The 22,500-nt window shown below is 46.4% G+C and overlaps 1 protein-coding gene across 2 annotated transcripts in view; it reads left to right on the forward strand.

Moving 5' to 3' along the window:
• Positions 1–22,500, forward strand: part of CACNG5 (calcium voltage-gated channel auxiliary subunit gamma 5) — a 60,384-nt gene that overhangs the window by 8,908 nt on the left and 28,976 nt on the right. The gene's annotated exons all lie outside the window — the stretch shown is intronic.

A 22,500-nucleotide genomic window follows, 5' to 3' on the forward strand; every position in this document is an offset into this window, starting at 1 on the left:
CTGTGTGTGTGTGACTGTGTGTGTGTGACTGTGTGTGTGACTGTGTGTGTGATTGTGTGTGTGACTGTGTGTGTGACTGTGTGTGTGACTGTGTGTGACTGTGTGTGTGTGTGTGTGTGGCTGTGTGTGTGTGTGACTGTGTGTGTGTGACTGTGTGTGTGTGACTGTGTGTGTGTGACTCTGTGTATGTGACTCTGTGTGTGTGACTGTGTGTGTGTGTGTGACTGTATGTGACTCTGTGTGTGTGTGACTCTGTGTATGTGACTCTGTGTGTGTGTGACTGTGTATATGTGACTATGTGTGTGTGTGACTGTGTATGTGACTCTGTGTGTATGTGACTCTGTGTGTGTGTGACTGTGTGTGTATGTGACTCTGTGTGTGTGTGAGTCTGTGTGTGTGTATGTGACTGTGTGTGTGACTGTGTGTATGTGACTGTGTGTATGTGACTCTGTGTGTGTATGTGACTCTGTGTGTGTGTGACTCTGTGTGTGTGTGACTCTGTGTGTGACTGTGTGTGTATGTGACACTGTGTGTGTGTGACTGTGTATGTGACACTGTGTGTGTGTGACTGTGTGTGACTCTGTGTGTATGTGACTCTGTGTGTATGTGACTCTGTGTGTATGTGACTCTGTGTGTGACTGTGTGTATGTGACTCTGTGTGTGTGTGACTCTGTGTGTGTGTGTGACTCTGTGTGTGACTGTGTGTGTGTGACTGTGTGTGTATGTGACTGTGTGACACTGTGTGTGTGTGACACTGTGTGTGACTGTGTGTATGTGACTCTGTGTGTATGTGACTGTGTGTTACTGTGTGTGTGTGTGTGACTGTGTGTGTGTGACTGTGTGTGTGATTCTGTGTGTGTGTGTGACTCTGTGTGTGTGACTGTGTGTATGTGACTCTGTGTGTATGTGACTCTGTGTGTGTGTGACTCTGTGTGTATGTGACTCTGTGTGTGTGTGTATGTGACTCTGTGTGTGTGACTGTGTGTATGTGACTTTGTGTATGTGACTGTGTGTATGTGACTCTGTGTGTGTGTGACTCTGTGTGTGTGTGTGTGTGTGACTCTGTGTGTGTATGTGACTCTGTGTGTGCGTGACTGTGTGTATGTGACTCTGTGTGTGTGTGTGACTGTGTGTATGTGACTCTGTGTGTATTTGACTCTGTGTGTGTGACTCTGTGTGTATGTGACTCTGTGTGTGTGATTGTGTGTGTGTGTGACTGTGTGTATGTGACTCTGTGTGTGTGTGACTGTGTGTGTGTGTGACTGTATGTGACTCTGTGTATGTGACTGTGTGTGACTGTGTATGTGACTCTGTGTATGTGACTGTGTGTGTGTGTGTGACTCTGTGTGTGTATGTGACTCTGTGTGTGTGACAGTGTGTGTGTGTGACTCTGTGTGTGTGACTGTGTGTGTGTGACTGTGTGTGTATGTGACTGTGTGTGTGTGTGTGACTGTGTGTATGTGACTCTGTGTGTATTTGACTCTGTGTATGTGACTCTGTGTGTGTGACTGTGTGTGTGTGTGTGACTGTATGTGACTCTGTGTGTGTGTGACTCTGTGTATGTGACTCTGTGTGTGTGTGACTGTGTATATGTGACTATGTGTGTGTGTGACTGTGTATGTGACTCTGTGTGTATGTGAGTCTGTGTGTGTGTGACTGTGTGTGTATGTGACTCTGTGTGTGTGTGAGTCTGTGTGTGTGTATGTGACTGTGTGTGTGACTGTGTGTATGTGACTGTGTGTATGTGACTCTGTGTGTGTATGTGACTCTGTGTGTGTGTGACTCTGTGTGTGTGTGACTCTGTGTGTGACTGTGTGTGTATGTGACACTGTGTGTGTGTGACTGTGTATGTGACACTGTGTGTGTGTGACTGTGTGTGACTCTGTGTGTATGTGACTCTGTGTGTATGTGACTCTGTGTGTATGTGACTCTGTGTGTGACTGTGTGTATGTGACTCTGTGTGTGTGTGACTCTGTGTGTGTGTGTGACTCTGTGTGTGACTGTGTGTGTGTGACTGTGTGTGTATGTGACTGTGTGACACTGTGTGTGTGTGACACTGTGTGTGACTGTGTGTATGTGACTCTGTGTGTATGTGACTGTGTGTTACTGTGTGTGTGTGTGTGACTGTGTGTGTGATTCTGTGTGTGTGTGTGACTCTGTGTGTGTGACTGTGTGTATGTGACTCTGTGTGTATGTGACTGTGTGTGTGACTCTGTGTGTATGTGACTCTGTGTGTGTGTGTATGTGACTCTGTGTGTGTGACTGTGTGTATGTGACTTTGTGTATGTGACTGTGTGTATGTGACTCTGTGTGTGTGTGACTCTGTGTGTGTGTGTGTGACTCTGTGTGTGTATGTGACTCTGTGTGTGCGTGACTGTGTGTATGTGACTCTGTGTGTGTGTGTGACTGTGTGTATGTGACTCTGTGTGTATTTGACTCTGTGTGTGTGACTCTGTGTGTATGTGACTCTGTGTGTGTGATTGTGTGTGTGTGTGACTGTGTGTATGTGACTCTGTGTGTGTGTGACTGTGTGTGTGTGTGACTGTATGTGACTCTGTATGTGACTGTGTGTGACTGTGTATGTGACTCTGTGTATGTGACTGTGTGTGTGACTGTGTGTGTATGTGACTGTGTGTGTGTGTGTGACTGTGTGTATGTGACTCTGTGTGTATTTGACTCTGTGTATGTGACTCTGTGTGTGTGACTCTGTGTGTATGTGACTCTGTGTGTGTGATTGTGTGTGTGTGACTGTGTGTATGTGACTCTGTGTGTGTGTGACTGTGTGTGTGTGTGACTGTATGTGACTCTGTGTATGTGACTGTGTGTGACTGTGTATGTGACTCTGTGTATGTGACTGTGTGTGTGTGTGTGACTCTGTGTGTGTATGTGACTCTGTGTGTGTGACAGTGTGTGTGTGTGACTCTGTGTGTGTGACTGTGTGTGTGTGACTGTGTGTGTGTGTGACTGTGTGTGTATGTGACTGTGTGTGTATGTGACTCTGTGTATGTGACTCTGTGTGTGTGTGACTCTGTGTGTGTGTGACTCTGTGTATATGACTCTGTGTGTGTGTATGTGACTCTGTGTGTGTGACACTGTGTGTGTGTGTGTGACTGTGTGTATGTGACTCTGTGTGTGTGTGACTCTGTGTGTGTGTGACTCTGTGTGTGTGTGACTGTGTGTGTGTGACTGTGTGTGTGTGACTGTGTGTATGTGACTCTGTGTGTATGTGACTCTGTGTGTATGTGACTCTGTGTGTATTTGACTCTGTGTGTATTTGACTGTGTGTGTGACTCTGTGTGTGTGTAACTGTGTGTATGTGACTCTGTGTGTGACTCTGTGTGTAACACTGTGTATGTGACTGTGTGTATGTGACTGTGTGTATGTGACTGTGTGTGTGACTCTGTGTGTGACTGTGTGTATGTGACTGTGTGTGTGTGACTGTGTGTATGTGACTGTGTGTGTGACTGTGTGTGTGACTGTGTGTGTGTGTGACTGTGTGTGTGTGACTGTGTGTGTGTAACTGTGTGTGTGTGACTGTGTGTGTGTGACTCTGTGTATGTGACTCTGTGTGTGTGTGACTGTGTATATGTGACTATGTGTGTGTGTGACTGTGTGTATGTGACTCTGTGTGTGTGACTGTGTGTGTATGTGACTCTGTGTGTGTGTGAGTCTGTGTGTGTGTGTGTGTGACTGTGTGTGTGACTGTGTGTATGTGACTGTGTGTATGTGACTGTGTGTATGTGACTGTGTGTATGTGACTCTGTGTGTGTGTGACTCTGTGTGTGTGTGACTCTGTGTGTGACTGTGTGTGTGACACTGTGTGTGACACTGTGTGTGTGTGACTGTGTATGTGACACTGTGTGTGTGTGACTGTGTGTGTGACTGTGTGTATGTGACTCTGTGTGTATGTGACTCTGTGTGTATGTGACTGTATGTGACTCTGTGTGTATGTGACTTTGTGTGTGTGTGACTCTGTGTGTGTGTGTGACTCTGTGTGTGTGTGACTCTGTGTGTGTGACTCTGTGTGTGTGTGACTGTGTGTGTGTGACTGTGTGTGTATGTGACTCTGTGTGACACTGTGTGTGTGTGACACTGTGTGACTGTGTGTATGTGACTCTGTGTGTATGTGACTGTGTGTATGTGACTGTGTGTTACTGTGTGTGTGTGTGTGACTCTGTGTGTGTGTGACTCTGTGTGTGTGACTGTGTGTATGTGACTCTGTGTGTATGTGACTCTGTGTGTATGTGACTCTGTGTGTATGTGACTATGTGTGTGTGTGACTCTGTGTGTATGTGACTCTGTGTGTGTGTATGTGACTCTGTGTGTGTGTGACTGTGTGTGTGTGACTGTGTGTGTATGTGACTCTGTGTGACACTGTGTGTGTGTGACACTGTGTGTGACTGTGTGTATGTGACTCTGTGTGTATGTGACTGTGTGTATGTGACTGTGTGTTACTGTGTGTGTGTGACTGTGTGTGTGACTGTGTGTGTGTGTGTGACTCTGTGTGTGTGACTGTGTGTATGTGACTGTGTGTATGTGACTCTGTGTGTATGTGACTCTGTGTGTATGTGACTCTGTGTGTATGTGACTGTGTGTGTGTGACTCTGTGTGTATGTGACTCTGTGTGTGTGTATGTGACTCTGTGTGTGTGACTGTGTGTATGTGACTCTGTGTGTGTGTGTGTGACTCTGTGTGTGTGTGTGTGTGACTCTGTGTGTGTATGTGACTCTGTGTGTGTATGTGACTCTGTGTGTATGTGACTCTGTGTGTGCGTGACTGTGTGTATGTGACTCTGTGTGTGTGTGACTGTGTGTATGTGACTCTGTGTGTATTTGACTCTGTGTATGTGACTCTGTGTGTGACTGTGTGTGTGACTCTGTGTGTGTATGTGACTGTGTATGTGACTCTGTGTGACTGTGTGTGTGACTGTGTGTATGTGACTCTGTGTGTGTGTGACTGTGTGTGTGTGTGACTGTATGTGACTCTGTGTATGTGACTGTGTATGTGACTCTGTGTATGTGACTGTGTGTGTGTGTGTGACTCTGTGTGTGTGTGTGACTGTGTGTGTATGTGACTCTGTGTGTGTGACAGTGTGTGTGTGTGACAGTGTGTGTGTGTGACTCTGTGTGTGTGACTCTGTGTGTGTGACTGTGTGTGTGTGTGACTGTGTGTGTATGTGACTGTGTGTGTATGTGACTCTGTGTGTGTATGTGACTCTGTGTGTGTATGTGACTCTGTGTGTGTATGTGACTCTGTGTGTGTGTGTGACTCTGTGTGTGTGTGTTTGTGTGAATGTGTGTGTGACTGTGTATGTGACTGTGTGTGTGACTGTGTGTATGTGACTGTGTGTATGTGACTCTGTGTGTATGTGACTCTGTGTGTATGTGACTCTGTGTGTATGTGACTGTGTGTGTGTGACTCTGTGTGTATGTGACTCTGTGTGTGTGTATGTGACTCTGTGTGTGTGACTGTGTGTATGTGACTCTGTGTGTGTGTGACTCTGTGTGTGTGTGTGTGACTCTGTGTGTGTGTGTGTGTGACTCTGTGTGTGTATGTGACTCTGTGTGTGTATGTGACTCTGTGTGTATGTGACTCTGTGTGTGCGTGACTGTGTGTATGTGACTCTGTGTGTGTGTGACTGTGTGTATGTGACTCTGTGTGTATTTGACTCTGTGTATGTGACTCTGTGTGTGACTGTGTGTGTGACTCTGTGTGTGTATGTGACTGTGTATGTGACTCTGTGTGACTGTGTGTGTGTGACTGTGTGTATGTGACTCTGTGTGTGTGTGACTGTGTGTGTGTGTGACTGTATGTGACTCTGTGTATGTGACTGTGTATGTGACTCTGTGTATGTGACTGTGTGTGTGTGTGTGACTCTGTGTGTGTGTGTGACTGTGTGTGTATGTGACTCTGTGTGTGTGACAGTGTGTGTGTGTGACAGTGTGTGTGTGTGACTCTGTGTGTGTGACTCTGTGTGTGTGACTGTGTGTGTGTGTGACTGTGTGTGTATGTGACTGTGTGTGTATGTGACTCTGTGTGTGTATGTGACTCTGTGTGTGTATGTGACTCTGTGTGTGTATGTGACTCTGTGTGTGTGTGTGACTCTGTGTGTGTGTGTTTGTGTGAATGTGTGTGTGACTGTGTATGTGACTGTGTGTGTGACTGTGTGTATGTGACTCTGTGTGTGACTGTGTATGTGACTCTGTGTGTGACTGTGTATGTGACTCTGTGTGTGACTGTGTGTGTGACTGTGTGTGTGTGACTGTGTGTGTGTGACTGTGTGTGTGTGACTGTGTGTGTGTGACTGTGTGTGTGACTGTGTGTGTGTGACTGTGTGTGTGTGACTGTGTGTGTGTGACTGTGTGTGTGTGACTGTGTGTATGTGACTGTGTGTATGTGACTGTGTGTGTATGTGACTGTGTGTATGTGACTCTGTGTGTGTATGTGACTGTGTGTGTGTGTGTGACTGTATGTATGTAACTCTGTGTGTGTGACTGTGTGTGTGTGACTGTGTGTGTGTGACTGTGTGTGTGTGACTCTGTGTGTGTGTGACTCTGTGTGTATTTGACTCTGTGTGTATTTGACTCTGTGTGTATTTGACTCTGTGTGTATTTGACTCTGTGTGTGTGTGACTCTGTGTGTGTGTGTAACTGTGTGTATGTGACTCTGTGTGTGACTGTGTGTGTAACACTGTGTATGTGACTCTGTGTGTGTGACTCTGTGTGTGACTGTGTGTATGTGACTCTGTGTGTGTGTGACTGTGTGTGTGTGACTGTGTGTGTGACTGTGTGTGTGACTGTGTGTGTGACTGTGTGTGTGTGTGTGTGACTGTGTGTGTGTGTGACTGTGTGTGTGTGACTCTGTGTGTGTGACTCTGTGTGTGTGTGTGACTGTGTATATGTGACTGTGTTTGTGTGACTGTGTATGTGACTCTGTGTGTATGTGACTCTGTGTGTGTGTGACTGTGTGTGTATGTGACTCTGTGTGTGTGTGAGTCTGTGTGTGTGTATGTGACTGTGTGTGTGACTGTGTGTATGTGACTGTGTGTATGTGACTCTGTGTGTGTATGTGACTCTGTGTGTGTGTGACTCTGTGTGTGTGTGACTCTGTGTGACTGTGTGTGTATGTGACACTGTGTGTGTGTGTGACTGTGTATGTGACACTGTGTGTGTGTGACTGTGTGTGTGACTGTGTGTGTGACTGTGTGTATGTGACTCTGTGTGTATGTGACTCTGTGTGTATGTGACTCTGTGTGTGTGTGACTCTGTGTGTGTGTGACTCTGTGTGTGTGACTCTGTGTGTGTGACTGTGTGTGTGTGTGACTGTGTGTGTATGTGACTGTGTGTGTATGTGACTCTGTGTGTGTATGTGACTCTGTGTGTGTATGTGACTCTGTGTGTGTATGTGACTCTGTGTGTGTGTGTGACTCTGTGTGTGTGTGTTTGTGTGAATGTGTGTGTGACTGTGTATGTGACTGTGTGTGTGACTGTGTGTATGTGACTCTGTGTGTGACTGTGTGTGTGACTCTGTGTGTGACTGTGTATGTGACTCTGTGTGTGACTGTGTGTGTGACTGTGTGTGTGTGACTGTGTGTGTGTGACTGTGTGTGTGTGACTGTGTGTGTGACTGTGTGTGTGACTGTGTGTGTGTGACTGTGTGTGTGTGACTGTGTGTGTGTGACTGTGTGTATGTGACTGTGTGTATGTGACTGTGTGTGTATGTGACTGTGTGTATGTGACTCTGTGTGTGTATGTGACTGTGTGTGTGTGTGTGACTGTATGTATGTAACTCTGTGTGTGTGACTGTGTGTGTGTGACTGTGTGTGTGTGACTGTGTGTGTGTGACTCTGTGTGTGTGTGACTCTGTGTGTATTTGACTCTGTGTGTATTTGACTCTGTGTGTATTTGACTCTGTGTGTATTTGACTCTGTGTGTGTGTGACTCTGTGTGTGTGTGTAACTGTGTGTATGTGACTCTGTGTGTGACTGTGTGTGTAACACTGTGTATGTGACTCTGTGTGTGTGACTCTGTGTGTGACTGTGTGTATGTGACTCTGTGTGTGTGTGACTGTGTGTGTGTGACTGTGTGTGTGACTGTGTGTGTGACTGTGTGTGTGACTGTGTGTGTGTGTGTGTGACTGTGTGTGTGTGTGACTGTGTGTGTGTGACTCTGTGTGTGTGACTCTGTGTGTGTGTGTGACTGTGTATATGTGACTGTGTTTGTGTGACTGTGTATGTGACTCTGTGTGTATGTGACTCTGTGTGTGTGTGACTGTGTGTGTATGTGACTCTGTGTGTGTGTGAGTCTGTGTGTGTGTATGTGACTGTGTGTGTGACTGTGTGTATGTGACTGTGTGTATGTGACTCTGTGTGTGTATGTGACTCTGTGTGTGTGTGACTCTGTGTGTGTGTGACTCTGTGTGACTGTGTGTGTATGTGACACTGTGTGTGTGTGTGACTGTGTATGTGACACTGTGTGTGTGTGACTGTGTGTGTGACTGTGTGTGTGACTGTGTGTATGTGACTCTGTGTGTATGTGACTCTGTGTGTATGTGACTCTGTGTGTGTGTGACTCTGTGTGTGTGTGACTCTGTGTGTGTGACTCTGTGTGTGTGTGTGACTGTGTGTGTGTGACTGTGTGTGTGTGACTGTGTGTGTATGTGACTCTGTGTGACACTGTGTGTGTGTGACACTGTGTGTGACTGTGTGTATGTGACTCTGTGTGTATGTGACTCTGTGTGTATGTGACTGTTTGTATGTGACTGTGTGTTACTGTGTGTGTGTGTGTGACTGTGTGTGTGTGACTCTGTGTGTGTGTGTGACTCTGTGTGTGTGACTGTGTGTATGTGACTCTGTGTGTATGTGACTATGTGTGTGTGTGACTCTGTGTGTATGTGACTCTGTGTGTGTGTGTATGTGACTCTGTGTATGTGACTCTGTGTGTGTGACTGTGTGTATGTGACTTTGTGTATGTGACTGTGTGTATGTGACTCTGTGTGTGTGTGACTCTGTGTGTGTGTGTGACTCTGTGTGTGTATGTGACTCTGTGTGTATGTGACTCTGTGTGTGCGTGACTGTGTGTATGTGACTCTGTGTGTGTGTGTGTGACTGTGTGTATGTGACTCTGTGTGTATTTGACTCTGTGTATGTGACTCTGTGTGTGACTGTGTGTGTGACTCTGTGTGTATGTGACTCTGTGTGTGTGATTGTGTGTGTGTGACTGTGTGTATGTGACTCTGTGTGTGTGTGACTGTGTGTGTGTGTGACTGTATGTGACTCTGTGTATGTGACTGTGTGTGACTGTGTATGTGACTCTGTGTATGTGACTGTGTGTGTGTGTGTGACTCTGTGTGTGTGTGTGTGTGTGTGACTGTGTGTGTATGTGACTCTGTGTGTGTGACAGTGTGTGTGTGTGACTCTGTGTGTGTGACTGTGTGTGTGTGACTGTGTGTGTATGTGACTGTGTGTGTATGTGACTGTGTGTGTATGTGACTCTGTGTATGTGACTCTGTGTGTGTGTGACTCTGTGTGTGTGTGACTCTGTGTATATGACTCTGTGTGTGTGTATGTGACTCTGTGTGTGTGACACTGTGTGTGTGTGTGTGTGACTGTGTGTATGTGACTCTGTGTGTGTGTGACTGTGTGTATGTGACTCTGTGTGTGTGTGACTGTGTGTATGTGACTGTGTGTATGTGACTCTGTGTGTATGTGACTCTGTGTGTATTTGACTCTGTGTGTATTTGACTGTGTGTGTGTGACTCTGTGTGTGTGTAACTGTGTGTATGTGACTCTGTGTGTGACTCTGTGTGTAACACTGTGTATGTGACTGTGTGTATGTGACTGTGTGTATGTGACTGTGTGTATGTGACTGTGTGTGTGACTGTGTGTGACTGTGTGTATGTGACTGTGTGTGTGTGACTGTGTGTGTGTGACTGTGTGTATGTGACTGTGTGTGTGACTGTGTGTGTGACTGTGTGTGTGTGTGACTGTGTGTGTGACTGTGTGTGTGTGACTGTGTGTGTGACTGTGTGTGTGTGACTCTGTGTATGTGACTCTGTGTGTGTGTGTGACTGTGTATATGTGACTATGTGTGTGTGTGTGACTGTGTGTGTATGTGACTCTGTGTGTGTGTGAGTCTGTGTGTGTGTATGTGACTCTGTGTGTGTGTGAGTCTGTGTGTGTGTATGTGACTGTGTGTGTGACTGTGTGTATGTGACTGTGTGTATGTGACTGTGTGTATGTGACTCTGTGTGTGTATGTGACTCTGTGTGTGTGTGACTCTGTGTGTGACTGTGTGTGTGTGACACTGTGTGTGTATGTGACACTGTGTGTGTGTGACTGTGTATGTGACACTGTGTGTGTGTGACTGTGTGTGTGACTGTGTGTATGTGACTCTGTGTGTATGTGACTCTGTGTGTATGTGACTGTATGTGACTCTGTGTGTATGTGACTTTGTGTGTGTGTGACTCTGTGTGTGTGTGTGACTCTGTGTGTGTGACACTGTGTGTGTGTGTGTGACTCTGTGTGTGTGACACTGTGTGTGTGTGTGTGACACTGTGTGTGACTGTGTGTATGTGACTCTGTGTGTATGTGACTGTGTGTATGTGACTGTGTGTGTATGTGACTCTGTGTGTGTGTGTGACTCTGTGTGTGTGACTGTGTGTATGTGACTCTGTGTGTATGTGACTCTGTGTGTATGTGACTATGTGTGTGTGTGACTCTGTGTGTATGTGACTCTGTGTGTGTGTGTATGTGACTCTGTGTGTGTGTGACTGTGTGTGTGTGACTGTGTGTGTATGTGACTCTGTGTGACACTGTGTGTGTGTGACACTGTGTGTGACTGTGTGTATGTGACTCTGTGTGTATGTGACTGTGTGTATGTGACTGTGTGTTACTGTGTGTGTGTGTGACTGTGTGTGTGTGACTGTGTGTGTGACTCTGTGTGTGTGTGTGACTCTGTGTGTGTGACTGTGTGTATGTGACTCTGTGTGTATGTGACTCTGTGTGTATGTGACTCTGTGTGTATGTGACTCTGTGTGTATGTGACTATGTGTGTATGTGACTCTGTGTGTATGTGACTCTGTGTGTGTGCATGTGACTCTGTGTGTGTGACTGTGTGTATGTGACTCTGTGTGTGTGTGACTCTGTGTGTGTGTGTGACTCTGTGTGTGTATGTGACTCTGTGTGTGTATGTGACTCTGTGTGTATGTGACTCTGTGTGTGCGTGACTGTGTGTATGTGACTCTGTGTGTGTGTGACTGTGTGTATGTGACTCTGTGTGTATTTGACTCTGTGTATGTGACTCTGTGTGTGACTGTGTGTGTGACTCTGTGTGTGTATGTGACTGTGTATGTGACTCTGTGTGACTGTGTGTGTGTGACTGTGTGTATGTGACTCTGTGTGTGTGTGACTGTGTGTGTGTGTGACTGTATGTGACTCTGTGTATGTGACTGTGTGTGACTGTGTATGTGACTCTGTGTATGTGACTGTGTGTGTGTGTGTGACTCTGTGTGTGTGTGACTGTGTGTGTATGTGACTCTGTGTGTGTGACAGTGTGTGTGTGTGACTCTGTGTGTGTGTGTGACTGTGTGTGTATGTGACTGTGTGTGTATGTGACTGTGTGTGTATGTGACTCTGTGTGTGTATGTGACTCTGTGTGTGTATGTGACTATGTGTGTGTGTGTGACTCTGTGTGTGTGTGTTTGTGTGAATGTGTGTGTGACTGTGTATGTGACTGTGTGTGTGTGTGACTGTGTGTATGTGACTCTGTGTGTGACTGTGTATGTGACTCTGTGTGTGACTGTGTATGTGACTATGTGTGTGACTGTGTGTGTGACTGTGTGTGTGTGTGACTGTGTGTGTATGTGACTGTGTGTGTATGTGACTGTGTGTGTGTGACTGTGTGTATGTGACTCTGTGTGTGTATGTGACTGTGTGTGTGTGTGTGTGACTGTATGTATGTAACTCTGTGTGTGTGACTGTGTGTGTGTGTGACTGTGTGTGTGACTGTGTGTGTGTGACTGTGTGTGTGACTGTGTGTGTGTGACTGTGTGTGTGTGACTCTGTGTGTGTGTGTGACTCTGTGTGTGTGTGACACTGTGTGTATGTGACTCTGTGTGTGTGTGTATGTGACTCTGTGTATGTGACTGTGTGTGTGTATGTGACACTGTGTGTGTGTATGTGACTGTGTGTGTTTGTGTGACTCTGTGTGTGTGTGACTGTGTGTGACTCTGTGTGTGTGTTACTATGTGTGTATGTGACTCTGTGTGTGTGTATGTGACTCTGTGTGTGTGTGTGTGACTGTGTGACTCTGTGTGTGTTTGACTGTGTGACTCTGTGTGTGTGTGACTCTGTGTGTGTGACTGTGTGACTCTGTGTGTGTGTGTGTGTGTGTGTGTGTGTGACTGTGTGGCTCTGTGTGTGTGTGAGTGTGTGGCTCTGTGTGTGTGTGTGTGACTCTGTGAGTGTGTGTCTCTCTGACTGTGTGTGTGTCTCTCTGTGTATGTGTTTGTTTTTTGTGTATGTGTGGGGGGAGGGGGGGTTGAACCATCGATCCATTGTTGGGAGACTTTGACCCATTGTGGGGAACCTGCGGCCTAATGTGGGGAAACTACTACCAAATGTGGGGAATCTGTGCTACCAAATGTGGGGAGTCTATGCTACCTTATGTGGGGAGTCTATGCTACCGAATGTGGGGAATCTGTGCTACCTAATGTGGGGAAACTGCTACCTAATGTTGGGAATCTGTGCTACCTAATGTGGGGTAGCTGGTACCTACCTAATGTGGGGGAACTGGTACCAAATGTGGGGAATTTATGCTGCCTAATGTGGGGAAAAGATGCTACCTAATGTGAGGAAACTGCTACCTACCTAATGTGAGGGAACTGCTGCCTACCTAATGCTCCCCCCTGGCAGTAGCACCCTCATCATCCACCAGCAACACCCCCCCCCCCCCAGCAGCACCCCCATCAGCAGATCCTGATGGTGGATGATGGAGGTACTCCTGCAAGGAGGACGATCCTGCCGATGGATGATGGGGGTGATACTGCCAGGGGGATGGCCAGTAGCACCCTCATCATCCTCCAGCAACACCCTCCCAGTAGTAGCACCCCCATCATCCACTAGCAACACCACCAATACCCCCCTCCTGTGGTAATAGCATCAGCTAACGGATGTTGAGGGGTGTTACTGCGGTTGTAGTATTATATTCAGAGGGCGCAGTTTGTGGTAGTATTATATTCAGAGGGGGCAGTTTGTGGTAGTATTATATTCAGAGGGCGCAGTGGGTGGTAGTATTATATTCAGAGGGCACAGTTTGTGGTAGTATTATATTCAGAGGGCGCAGTGGGTGGTAGTATTATATTCAGAGGGCACAGTGGGTGGTAGTATTTTATTCAGAGGGCGCAGTTTGTGGTAGTATTATATTCAGAGGGCGCAGTTTGTGGTAGTATTATATTCAGAGGGCGCAGTGGGTGGTAGTATTATATTCAGAGGGGGCAGTTTGTGGTAGTATTATTTTCAGAGGGCGCAGAGGGTGGTAGTATTATATTCAGAGGGGGCAGTTTGTGGTAGTTTTATATTCAGAGGGGGCAGTTTGCGGTAGTATTATATTCAGAGGGCGCAGTTTGTGGTAGTATTATATTCAGAGGGGGCAGTTTGTGGTAGTATTATATTCAGAGAGCGCAGTGGGTGGTAGTATTATATTCAGAGGGCGCAGTTTGTGGTAGTATTATATTCAGAGGGCGCAGTTTGTGGTAGTATTATATTCAGAGGGCGCAGTTTGTGGTAGTATTATATTCAGAGGGCGCAGTTTGTGGTGGTATTATATTCAGAGAGCGCAGTGGGTGGTAGTATTATATTCAGAGGGCACAGTGGGTGGTAGTATTATATTCAGAGGGCGCAGTGGGTGGTAGTATTATATTCAGAGGGGGCAGTTTGTGGTAGTATTCAGAGGGCGCAGTTTGTGGTAGTAGTATATTCAGAGGGGCAGTTTGTGGTAGTATTATATTCAGAGGAGGCAGTTTGTGGTAGTATTATATTCAGAGGGCGCAGTGGGTGGTAGTATTATATTCAGAGGGCGCAGTGGGTGGTAGTATTATATTCAGAGGGCACAGTTTGTGGTAGTATTATATTCAGAGGGGACAGTTTGTGGTAGTATTATATTCAGAGGGCGCAGTGGGTGGTAGTATTATATTCAGAGGGCGCAGTTTGTGGTAGTATTATATTCAGAGGGCGCAGTTTGTGGTGGTATTATATTCAGAGGGCGCAGTGGGTGGTAGTATTATATTCAGAGGGCATAGTTTGTGGTAATATTATATTCAGAGGGCGCAGTGGGTGGTAGTATTATATTCAGAGGGGGCAGTTTGTGGTAGTTTTATATTCAGAGGGGGCAGTTTGCGGTAGTATTCAGAGGGGGCAGTTTGCGGTAGTATTATATTCAGAGGGGGCAGTTTGCGGTAGTATTATATTCAGAGGGCGCAGTTTGTGGTAGTATTATATTCAGAGGGCACAGTTTGTGGTAGTATTATATTCAGAGGGCGCAGTTTGTGATAGTATTATATTCAGAGGGCGCAGTTTGTGGTGGTATTATATTCAGAGGGCGCAGTGGGTGGTAGTATTATATTCAGAGGGCGCAGTTTGTGGTAGTATTATATTCAGAGGGCGCAGTTTGTGGTAGTATTATATTCAGAGGGGGCATTGGGTTGTAGTATTCAGAGGGGGCAGTCGGTGGTAGTATTATATTCAGAGGGCGCAGTTTGTGGTAGTATTATATTCAGAGGGCGCAGTTTGTGATAGTATTATATTCAGAGGGCGCAGTTTGTGGTGGTATTATATTCAGAGGGCGCAGTGGGTGGTAGTATTATATTCAGAGGGCGCAGTTTGTGGTAGTATTATATTCAGAGGGTGCAGTTTGTGGTAGTATTATATTCAGAGGGGGCATTGGGTTGTAGTATTATATTCAGAGGGGGCAGTCGGTGGTAGTGTTATATTCAGAGGGCGCAGTTTGTGGTAGTATTATATTCAGAGGGCGCAGTTTGTGGTAGTATTATTAGAGATGAGCGAACATCGATTCGTCACGAACTTCTCGGCTCGGCAGTTGATGTCTTTTCCTGCGTAAATTAGTTCAGCCTTCAGGTGCTCCGGTGGGCTGGAAAAGGTGGATACAGTCCTACGAAAGAGTCTCCTAGGACTGTATCCACCTTTTCCAGCCCACCGGAGCACCTGAAAGCTGAACTAATTTACGCAGGAAAAGTCATCAACTGCCGAGCCGAGAAGTTTGTGACGAGTTGAATTTACTGTAGTTTGCTCATCTCTAAGTATTATATTCAGAGGGTGCAGTGGGTGGTATTATATTCAGAGGCTACAGTATGTGGCGGTATTATATTCAGGGGTACAGTATGTGGCGGTATTATATTCAGGGGTACAGTATGTGGCAGATTTATATTCAGGGGTACAGTATGTGGCAGATTTATTTTCAGGGGTACAGTATGTGGCAGATTTATATTCAGAGGGCGCAGTTTGTGGTAGTATTATATTTAGAGGGTACAGTATGTGGTAGTATTATATTCAGTGGGTACAGTGTGTGGTGTATTATATTCAGTGGGTACAGTGTGTGGCAGATTTATATTCAGAGGGTACAGTGTGTGGCGGTATTATATTCAGGGGTACAGTATGTGGCAGATTTATATTCAGAGGGTACAGTGTGTGGCGGTATTATATTCAGGGGTACAGTATGTGGCAGATTTATATTCAGAGTGTACAGTATGTGTTGGTATTATGTTCAGAATGTACAGTGTGTGGTAGTATTATATTCAGGGGTACAGTATGTGGCAGATTTATATTCAGAGGGTACAGTGTGTGGCGGTATTATATTCAGGGGTACAGTATGTGTTGGTATTATATTCAGAGTGTACAGTATGTGTTGGTATTATATTCAGAATGTACAGTGTGTGGTAGTATTATATTCAGTGGGTACAGTGTATGGAAGGTTTATAATCAAAGAGTATACTGTATAGTAGTATTATATTTAGAGGATACAGTGTCTGTCAGGTTTATAATAATAATTGTTTTCATATAGAGGATGAGAATGCGCTGACATAGTGAGGAGACGTCTGGGCGTCACATTCTACAGACAGAAGTTTTAGCTGGAACAAGTCCTGGCGGTATGTACCATCTGAATTAGATAAGGGAAGACTATAGAGAAGACGTCACCTGTAATCACTGATATCATTGTGTATTGTCCTCTCTATAGAGAAGACGTCACCTGTAATCACTGATATCGTTGTGTATTCTCCTCACTATAGAGAAGACGTCACCTGTAATCACTGATATCGTTGTGTATTCTCCTCACTATACAGAAGACGTCACCTGTAATCACTGATATCATTGTGTATTCTCCTCACTATAGAGATGTCATCTGTAGTCACTGATATCATTGTGTATTCTCCTCACTATAGAGAAGACGTCACCTGTAATCACTGATATCATTGTGTATTGTCCTCTCTATAGAGAAGACGTCACCTGTAATCACTGATATCGTTGTGTATTCTCCTCACTATAGAGAAGACGTCATCTGTAATCACTGATATCATTGTGTATTGTCCTCTCTATAGAGAAGACGTCACCTGTAATCACTGATATCGTTGTGTATTCTCCTCACTATAGAGAAGACGTCACCTGTAATCACTGATATCGTTGTGTATTCTCCTCACTATACAGAAGACGTCACCTGTAATCACTGATATCATTGTGTATTCTCCTCACTATAGAGATGTCATCTGTAGTCACTGATATCATTGTGTATTCTCCTCACTATAGAGAAGACGTCACCTGTAATCACTGATATCATTGTGTATTCTCACTATAGAGAAGACGTTACCTGTAGTCACTGATATCATTGTGTACTCTCCTCACTATAGAGAAGACTTCACCTGTAGTCACTGATATCATTGTGTATTCTCCTCACTATAGAGAAGACGTCACCTGTAGTCACTGATATCATTGTGTATTCTCCTCTCTATAGAGAAGATGTCACCTGTAATCACTGATATCATTGTGTATTCTCCTCACTATAGAGAAGATGTCACCTGTAATCACTGATATCATTGTGTATTCTCCTCACTATAGAGAAGATGTCACCTGTAATCACTGATATCATTGTGTATTCTCCTCACTATACAGAAGACGTCACCTGTAGTCACTGATATCATTGTGTATTCTCCTCTCTATAGAGAAGACATCACCTGTAGTCACTGGTATCATTGTGTATTCTCCTCACTATAGAGAAGACGTCACCTGTAGTCACTGATATCATTGTGTATTCTCCTCTCTATAGAGAAGACGTCACCTGTAATCACTGATATCATTGTGTATTCTCCTCACTATAGAGAAGACGTCACCTGTAATCACTGATATCATTGTGTATTCTCCTCACTATAGAGAACATGTCACCTGTAGTCACTGATATCATTGTGTATTCTCCTCACTATACAGAAGACGTCACCAGTAGTCACTGATATCATTGTGTATTCTCCTCACTATAGAGAAGACGTCACCTGTAGTCACTGATATCATTGTGTATTCTCCTCACTATAGAGAAGACGTCACCTGTAATCACTGATACCATTGTGTATTCTCCTCACTATAGAGATGACGTCACCTGTAGTCACTGATACCATTGTGAATTCTCCTCTCTATGTCCTATCAGAGCTGTAGTCGCTTGTCAGTTCTACAGTTAGGTCAGTGTAACTACAACCCCCACCATAACCTCACCACTGCATAAAGGGGTACTCTACTGGAAAACATTTTTTTTAATCAACTGGTGCTACAAAGTTAAACAGATTTGTAAATTACTTCTATTTAAAAATCTTAATCCTTCCAGTACTTATTAGCTGCTGTATAAGCGATTCACAGGAAGTTATTTTCTTTTTTAATTTCTTTTCTGTCTGACCACAGTGCTCTGTGCTGACACCTCTGTCCATGTCAAGAACTGTCCATAGTAGGAGCAAATCCCCCATAGCAAACCTATCCTGCTCTGGACAGTTCCTGATATGGACAGAGGTGTCAGCAAATAGCACTGTGGTGGGACTGGAAAGAACTACACAACTTCCTCTGGAGCATACACCAGCTTATAAGTACTGTAAGTATTAAGATTTTAAATAGAAGTCATTTGAAAATCTGTTTAACTTTCTGGCACCAGTTGATATAAAAGTAAATGTTTTCCAGTGGAGTACCCCTTTAAGTAATTCTGGGAGCTGTATATTTAAATGGTGAAAACTTCTTTAACACTTTCCTATTCTGTGGCAACTGGTATATCTGATTATTATACTGGAATTTCTCACAATGCGCTACAACAGGGGTGTCTGTCACAACAGGCTAAAAACTTACTGGGGGGGGGGGTAGGTATGGGGGTGACACCCTTTTCTACCGCACCGGGTGACACCAACCCTAGCAACGCCACTGAGTATAGTCCCCCCATATTAGGTAGACAGTATGATCCCCCACATTAGGTAAAGAGTATATTCCCCCCACATTAGGTAGGCATTATGATCCCCCACATTAGGTAGGCAGTATAGTTCCCCCCACATTAGGTAAGCAGTATAGTTCCCCCCACATTAGGTAGGCAGTATAGTTCCCCCCACATTAGGTAGGCAGTATAGTTCCCCCCACATTAGGTAGGCAGTATAGTTCCCCCCACATTAGGTAGGCAGTATAGTTCCCCCCCCCCCACATTAGGTAGGCAGTATAGTTCCCCCCCCCCACATTAGGTAGGCAATATAGCTCCCCCACATTAGGTAGGCAGTATAGCTCCCCCACATTAGGTAGGCAGTATAGCTCCCCCACATTAGGTAGGCAGTATAGCTCCCCCACATTAGGTAGGCAGTATAGCTCCCCCACATTAGGTAGGCAGTATAGCTCCCCCACATTAGGTAGGCAGTATAGCTCCCCCACATTAGGTAGGCAGTATAGCTCCCCCACATTAGGTAGGCAGTATAGCTCCCCCACATTAGGTAGGCAGTATAGCTCCCCCACATTAGGTAGGCAGTATAGCTCCCCCACATTAGGTAGGCAGTATAGCTCCCCCACATTAGGTAGGCAGTATAGCTCCCCCACATTAGGTAGGCAGTATAGCTCCCCCACATTAGGTAGGCAGTATAGCTCCCCCACATTAGGTAGGCAGTATAGCTCCCCCACATTAGGTTGGCAGTATAGTACCCCACATTAGGTAAAGAGTATAGTTCCCCCACATTAGGGGAATATAGTTCCCCCACATTAGGTGCAGTATATTCCCCCACATTAGGTGCAGTATATTCCCCCACATTAGGTGCAGTATATTCCCCCACATTAGGTGCAGTATATTCCCCCACATTAGGTGCAGTATATTCCCCCACATTAGGTGCAGTATATTCCCCCACATTAGGTGCAGTATATTCCCCCACATTAGGTGCAGTATATTCCCCCACATTAGGTGCAGTATATTCCCCCACATTAGGTGCAGTATATTCCCCCTCATTAGGTGCAGTATATTCCCCCTCATTAGGTGCAGTATATTCCCCCACATTAGGTGCAGTATAGTTCCCCCACATTAGGTGCAGTATAGTTCCCCCACATTAGGTGCAGTATAGTTCCCCCACATTAGGTGCAGTATAGTTCCCCCACATTAGGTGCAGTATAGTTCCCCCACATTAGGTGCAGTATAGTTCCCCCACATTAGGTGCAGTATAGTTCCCCCACATTAGGTGCAGTATAGTTCCCCCACATTAGGTGCAGTATAGTTCCCCCACATTAGGTGCAGTATAGTTCCCCCACATTAGGTGCAGTATAGTTCCCCCACATTAGGTGCAGTATAGTTCCCCCACATTAGGTGCAGTATAGTTCCCCCACATTAGGTGCAGTATAGTTCCCCCACATTAGGTGCAGTATAGTTCCCCCACATTAGGTGCAGTATAGTTCCCCCACATTAGGTGCAGTATAGTTCCCCCACATTAGGTGCAGTATAGTTACCCCACATTAGGTGCAGTATAGTTACCCCACATTAGGTGCAGTATAGTTCCCCACATTAGGTGCGGTATATTCCCCCACATTAGGTGCGTTATAGTTCCCCCACAGACATACTGCCTTCAGTAATATACAGTATGGCTGGAGGCTGTATGCCTGTGTACTGCCCCACTTGAGTGTTCCGACCACCGCTCCTGGGTCACGATCTAGGCCTATGGGCCATAGCAGTAGATCCCGGGTGCGTCGGTCGGAACACTGAAGATGAGCGCAGGTCACTTCCCATACCCGCGCGTCCTCCTCACTGCTCTACTCCGCTGTTGCTATGGGCGCACACACGGGATGTCAGTGACGTCCGTGCATGCGCTTCCTCCCAGCGGCCCCTGCACTTTTAAAGTTAACGCGGGGCCGCTATGAGGTAATCGGGGCATCCTTGTGTCCTGAAAAGATTTTTCGGGACACAGGGATGTCCCGAATGTGACGGGGGGCCCCCTGCGGGCACGGGGCCTGGAGCTGGTCACTATTTTAAAGTGGCCGCAGCCGGGCTGCTAATCTTTAACAAGCAGCCAACGCTGCAGCCACTTTAAAACAGTTCCCCCCCCCCTTACTGACCAGCCGGCAGGGGGCCCCCTGGGTATGGGGGCCCTAGGCAATTGCCTGGTTTGCCTCGCCCTAACACCGGCCCTGCTAGGGAGGAGTACAGGGTCTCTGAGACGGAGTACAGGGTCTCTGAGACGGAGTACAGGGTCACTGGGGTGGAGTACAGGGTCACTGGGGTGGAGTACAGGGTCACTGGGGCGGAGCGCAGGGTCACTGGGGCGGAGTACAGGGTTTCTGGGGCGGAGTACAGGGTTTCTGGGTTTCACCCCCGACGCCCCCTGTCACCCATGTACACTCCTCTACACCCCTGTCACCCATGTACACTCCTCTACACCCCTCTGTCACCCATGTACACTCCTCTACACCCCTCTGTCACCCATGTACACTCCTCTACACCCCTCTGTACACCCATGTACACTCCTCTACACCCCTCTGTACACCCATGTACACTCCTCTACACCCCTCTGTCACCCATGTACACTCCTCTGTCACCCATGTACACTCCTCTACACCCCTCTGTCACCCATGTACACCCCTCTGTCACCCATGTACACTCCTCTACACCCCTCTGTCACCCATGTACACTCCTCTACACCCCTCTGTCACCCATGTACACTCCTCTACACCCCTCTGTAACCCATGTACACTCCTCTACACCCCTCTGTCACCCATGTACACTCCCCTACACCCCTCTGTCACCCATGTACACTCCTCTACACCCATCTGTCACCCATGTACACTCCTCTACACCCCTCTGCACACCCATGTACACTCCTCTACACCCCTCTGTCACCCATGTACACTCCTCTACACCCCTCTGTCACCCATGTACACTCCTCTACATCCCTCTGTCACCCATGTACACCCCTCTGTACACCCATGTACACTCCTACACCCCTCTGTCAAACATGTACACTCCTCTACACCCCTCTGTCACCCATGTACACTCCTCTACACCCCTCTGTCAAACATGTACACTCCTCTACACCCCTCTGTCACCCATGTACACCCCTCTGTCACCCATGTACACCCCTCTACACCCCTCTGTCACCCATGTACACTCCTCTACACCCCTCTGTCACCCATGTACACTCCTCTACACCCCTCTGTCACCCATGTACACTCCTCTACACCCCTCTGTCACCCATGTACACTCCTCTACACCCCTCTGTCACCCATGTACACTCCTCTACACCCCTCTGTCACCCATGTACACTCCTCTACACCACTCTGTCACCCATGTACACTCCTCTACACCCCTCTGTCACCCATGTACACTCCTCTACACCCCTCTGTCACCCATGTACACTCTTCTACACCCCTCTGTCACCCATGTACACCCCTCTACACCCCTCTGTACACCCATGTACACTCCTCTACACCCCTCTGTCACCCATGTACACTCCTCTACACCCCTCTGTACACCCATGTACACTCCTCTACACCACTCTGTCACCCATGTACACTCCTCTACACCCCTCTGTCACCCATGTACACTCCTCTACACCCCTCTGTCACCCATGAACACTCGTCTACACCCCTCTGTCACCCATGTACACCCCTCTGTACACCCATGTAAAAAAAAAAAAAAGTACGGAGCTTAATAGGTTTGTTTTGCAGATTTAACGGTGAAGAATTGAGACTGGAAGAAATTGTCATGATGGCCCGGACCAGATGGAGAAGAAATGGGAATGACCCTGATTAGAGAAGACATCATTTGTGAGTTGGTGTTTAAAAGTGTCTGCGACGGTTTTCCTTTTTTTTTTTTTTTTTTTTTTTTTTTTGCTCGTCAACTTCGGTCGGAGTGCCCCGCAAATAAAAAATTTCCGGAGGGGCTCCGCAAAGCCGAAAAAGGTTGGGAAACACTGCATTACAGGGTTCAGATCTCTGTACACTGTGGCCACATA

The sequence above is a fragment of the Hyla sarda genome, unplaced genomic scaffold (assembly GCF_029499605.1).
Source record: "Hyla sarda isolate aHylSar1 unplaced genomic scaffold, aHylSar1.hap1 scaffold_1195, whole genome shotgun sequence".
Classification (NCBI taxonomy): domain Eukaryota; kingdom Metazoa; phylum Chordata; class Amphibia; order Anura; family Hylidae; genus Hyla; species Hyla sarda.